The following is a 5251-nucleotide window of genomic DNA, read 5'->3' as shown; positions in this document are numbered from 1 at the left end:
GCTGGCCTCGAACTCAGAAATCCGCCTGTCTCTGCCTCCTGAGTGCTAGGATTAAAGGTGTGCACCACCACTGCCCGGCACATACTTTTTTAAAAGTTAGTCTAACTATTATCCTTCTAGAGATTTAAGAAACCATGTCACTCATCCAACAAGAGTTGTCTACTGAATAAAGAAGTAATAAAATGCAAAACATGGTCATTAAAAAAAAATTCAGGGGTGGTGGTAAAATCCAATGGCGGAGCATTTTGTAGCATGCACAATTAGAACCTTTGCCAAATACCTACTATGCTCTGTTCCCAATGCCTGACAATTTTTGGTTCATTTTTGTTTCATAATAATCTTTGAAAAATGTCCTGCTAACACCTGCATTTTGCAGATGACAAAACTGAGGTGTGAAAATGCCAAATAACTTCCCTACATCATACACCGAGCTACAGTGAGACCTGACTGTCAAAAAAAGGTCTGAACCATAGATCAACAATCTAAGAGATCAAGAACAAAAAGAGAACAGCACCCACTATGAGAAGGATAAGAAAGTGAAAGGGGGCACTTACTTGCCAGCATCTGTTAGAACCTATTTCTACAGAAGACCAGCTGAAACAGCTAGTCTGGTGGGACTGAGCAGCTACTAGATTCTCAGACATCCCATCCACAGCTGACCGTTGTTGGGTTACTTGGACTACAGACTACCCCCATCGGATGAGAGGAAAAATGGTTGAAGCAGATCGCCCTTCATTGGTGGGCTTAATACAGAAATGAATGAGAAAGTCCTTGAGGCAGTGTTTGGCAAATATGGACAAATAGTGGAAGTGCTTTTGATGAAGGACAGAGAAACTAATAAGTTAGGATTCGCTTTTGTCACTTTTGAAATCCTAGCAGATGCAAAGGATACTGCCAGAGACATGGATGAAAAGTCCTTAGATGGGAAAGCCATCAAAGTGAAGCAAGCCACCAAACCATCATTTGAAAGTGGTAGACATGGACTACCTCCACTTCCAAGAAGCAGAGCCCTCCCAGAGGTCTCCAAGGAGGAAGAGGAGGAAGTGAAGGAGCCAGAGGACCCCCTCACTGGGATGACACAGGAATGGTGGTGGCTATTGCATGAATTTTACCATGAGTTCTTCGAGAGGACCTCTTCCAGTAAAATGAAGACCACCACCACGAAGTGGAGGTCCTCCTCCTAAAAGATCAGCACCTTCAGGACCAGTTCGTAGCAGCAGTGGAATGGGAGGAAGAGCCCCTGTGTCACGTGAAAGAGATGGTTACTGAGGCCCGCCACGAAGGGAAGGCCTTCTCGAAGAAATGTTTGTTTGTCCCGAGAGATGATGGATATTCTACTAAAGAATATCCAAGTTCTCGAGATACACGAGATTATGCACCACCACCAAAAGATTATCACTTACCGTGATTATGGTCATTCCAGTTCACGAGACACCATCCATCAAGAGGCTATAGTGACAGAGATGGATATGGTCCGGATCGTGACTATTCAGATCATCCAAGTGGAGATTCCTACAGAGATTTGTATGAGAGTAATGGTAACTCCAATGTAGTGCTCCACCTACAGGAGGGCCCCTGCCATCTTACAGTGGAAGCAGTCACTATGATGATTACAGCAGCTCTCGAGACAGATATGGTGGAAGTCAAGACAGTTACTCGAGCAGCCAAAGTGATCTCTACTCAAGTGGTCATGATCTCGTGGGCAGCAAGAAAGAGGGCTTACCCCTTCTATGGAAAGAAGTACCCTCCGCCACGTGATTCCTACAGCAGTTTGAGCTATGGAGCACCAAAAGGTAGTGGCCGTGGAGGAAGCCGATCTGATAGGGGGGAGGCAGAAGCAGATACTAGGAACAAACAAAACTTTTGGACCAAAAATCCCCACTCAAAGCAACAAACAAAAACTGAAACTTAAACTTTGTGTCATAAACTAACTACCCAAGGACTACTGTACTCGCTAATTTTGTGTCAACTTGACACAGCTGGAGTTATCACAGAGAAAGGAGCTTCAGTTGAGGAAATGCCTCCATGAGATCCAACTGTAAGGCATTTTCTCAATTAGTGATCAAGGGGGAAAGGCCCCTTGTGGGTGGGACCATCTCTGGGCTGGTAGTCTTGGTTCTATAAGAGAGCAGGCTGAGCAAGCCAGAGGAGACAGCCAGTAAAGAACATCCCTCCATGGCCTCTGCATCAGCTCCTGCTTTCTGACCTGCTTGAGTTCCAGTCCAGCCTTCCTTTGGTGATGAACAGCAATATGGAAGTGTAAGCCGAATAAACCCTTTCCTCCCCAACTTGCTTCTTGGTCATGATGTTTGTGCAGGAATAGAAACCCTGACTAAGACAATTACTAAAAGGAAAAATTGCGTTACCTTTTGAAATTTTCCTGTTCCCTTTAATAATTTTTATGTTCTTGAGAGGGGAAAAAGTAAGGCATGTTTAATTTTATTTGCTATTATGAGCTGCTTTCAACAAGCAAATGGGAGATGTGTGAGCCTTGACTTGTTGCTAGTGTTGTAATTTTCCAAGTAAAAGTGTCCCTAAAGGCCACTTCCTGATTTTTCCCAGTAAATGAGGCACGCAATCCCAAGATCTTCCACAAACTTCCAGCCATCTAGATGGCCTCTGGTCTCCACTGAGAGCTGAATCACCCTGCCTGTGCAGACAAGCTAGCCATTAGAGAGGGTTGGTTGCATGTGCTACTTTCGGGATTTCAGGGTGTCTTCCAAACGAAATCTCAATGTTCACAGTATATATATTAAAACAATCGAACAAACCTGAGATCCAATGCCTAGAGATGTACTATTTACCCATAATCCCCCCCCCCCAAAAAAAGCAAATGGATACTGGCCATATTTTGCTTTTCTGTCACTTCCTTGGGACTCTACAAGAACCTCTCTCCCCGAGTAAGACCATTTAAGTGTGTGTTAAACAACTCCAAAATACTCAATAAAAAGTTTGACAAAAAGAGAAAAGAAGATGAAAGGGAAAGAAAGCTACAGGTACATAATTCCTGATGTGAGTTCTAGAGGGAAACACAAGGGAAGAAAACAGACAGTTAAAAATTCCTTTAATCCCAGCACTCTCGAGGCAGAGGCAGGCAGATTTCTGAGGTTGAGGCCAGCCTCATCTACAAAGTGAGTTCCAGGATAGCCAGGGCTATACAGAGAAACCCTGTCTCAAACAAAACAAAAACAAAACAAAACAAAACAAAACAAAAAATTAGCATAAAAATTAGAAAGGCATTCTGGTTTGTCTACAGATAGAATCTATCACACACACACACACACACACACACAGAGGCACACCTTGATGAAAATGTATAGTTTTAAAGTGTGGGGAAAGAGAGGAGGAGAGCTGGAGAAAAAAGGAGAATTCTATCAACAGAGGTTAAAACAGGAACGGACACTGGGGGTGAGAGGAGAGCAGAGAGCTGGAGCCCCTTCCAGGGTAGAGCAGACTGCGGCTTACCCCAGATGGTGGCAGTGTTAAGGAAAGTCACAAAAGTCGCAGGCAATGCCAAAGAAAGGCACTCGGGAGAATGAAAACAAATGACTGTGAGAAAGAACTGCTGTTCCAGGGTCACTTCCACGGCCCCCAAAACATTCCAAAACCATGTGAGAGGGGAGGCAAGCAGACCCAACAGGATCGCCATTTTATCATTTCAATACCCAAGAAATTATCAGTTGGCATTGTTACCATTTATTGATGTCACTGTCTTAGAATCTGAAATGGCATGGGTGCTGTATATAGATGACGCAGGTATCTCTGGAAGATAGGGGAAGCCCAGGGCTTTTTCCACTTCTCTCATAGTCAATCCAGAATACTTTACCTGCAGTTTCTGAAATCATACATGGGATTTCCCCCCACATTTAACTAATCAGTTCTCCAATGGACCCAGATGTCGCCCTCAATTTTGACTTAGTTCTGACACTACCTTAAGACAGCACTGGGATCAGTATTTGAAAACTTGGTTTGTGCAGCTCTCTGCCCCCCCCCTTCCTTCCTATGCCAAGTGCAAACAAAAGCTGGGAGTTCAGCTTCTGACCTATGGTTACAGCTGGGGTTCCTACAACCCGCTCCTTGGCTTTGATTAAATTGCTAGAGCAGAACTCAGGAAAACACCCTATCTTTATTGGTTTATTGGGCTATTAATAAAGGGTATGACATAAGAAGCACAGACAGATGAAAGCCAGCAGGGATAAGATATGGGGGAGGGGGTCGGTGCAGTTTCTGTACCATCCACTCCATGAGCACCACCCTCCAGGATGTTCCACGTGTTCAACTATCTAGAAGTTCACACAAACTCTGCCCTTTGGGGGTTTATGGTGGCTTCATTATGCAGACTGATTAAGTAATTGGCTATCTGTGAACAACCAACCCTACTGCCTCTTTTATGACAGTCATGAGTCCTTTATCAGATATCTGTGTTGTAGGTGGGGGCCTAAGGTCTTTTACTCATGCTTTGATCTCCTTGGAAAGCACATCCCATCCTGAGAGATTTTTAGGGCCTGGCTACCAATCACCTTAGTAGCACACAAAAGAAACCCACTGTTGTAGAAGAGATTTGAGGGATTTGGGGGAAGCTGTTTTCTTAAAGAAAGTGGCTTTGGCTATAGAGATGGCTCAGAGGTTAAGAGTACTGGGTGCTCTGGAAGAGCACCCAGGTACCAGCACCCACATGGCAGCTCACAGTTATCTACATCTCCAGTTCTAGGGGATCTGGGGCCCATTATGGCCTCCCTGAGCACTAGGCATGCACATGGTGCACAGACATACATGCAGGCAAAACACCTTTGCACATATAAAAGAGAGAGAGAGAGAGAGAGAGAGAGAGAGAGAGAGAGAGAGAGAGAGAGAGAGAGAGAAACAGAGAGTTCAATTCTAAGCATCTATACCAGGTGTCNATCTACATCTCCAGTTCTAGGGGATCTGGGGCCCATTATGGCCTCCCTGAGCACTAGGCATGCACATGGTGCACAGACATACATGCAGGCAAAACGTTTTAATACAAATGAGAGAGAGAGAGAGAGAGAGAGAGAGAGAGAGAGAGAGAGAGAGAAATATCTTTGCAGAGGACCTGAGAGTTCAATTCTAAGCATCTATACCAGGTGTCTCACAAATCTACAACTGCAGATTTGATGCCTCTAGATCTCAGGGACACCAGCACTCACATGAACGTGTCTACACAAAGACCTACACACATGTACAAAATTAAAAATAACGAAATAAACATTTCATGAAAAAGGAAGGTGAT

General features: G+C 44.3%; 1 pseudogene; it reads left to right on the top strand.

Annotated features, from left to right (window-relative positions):
* Positions 1–711: 711 nt before the first annotated feature.
* Positions 712–1848, top strand: LOC110291673 (annotated as a pseudogene).
* The last annotated feature ends 3403 nt before the right edge of the window (positions 1849–5251 follow it).

Source organism: Mus caroli, chromosome 3, assembly GCF_900094665.2.
Source record: "Mus caroli chromosome 3, CAROLI_EIJ_v1.1, whole genome shotgun sequence".
Taxonomy (NCBI): Eukaryota; Metazoa; Chordata; class Mammalia; order Rodentia; family Muridae; genus Mus; species Mus caroli.
The sequence above is the reverse complement of the archived record's forward strand: the minus strand, read 5'-3'. Positions and strand labels throughout refer to the sequence as shown.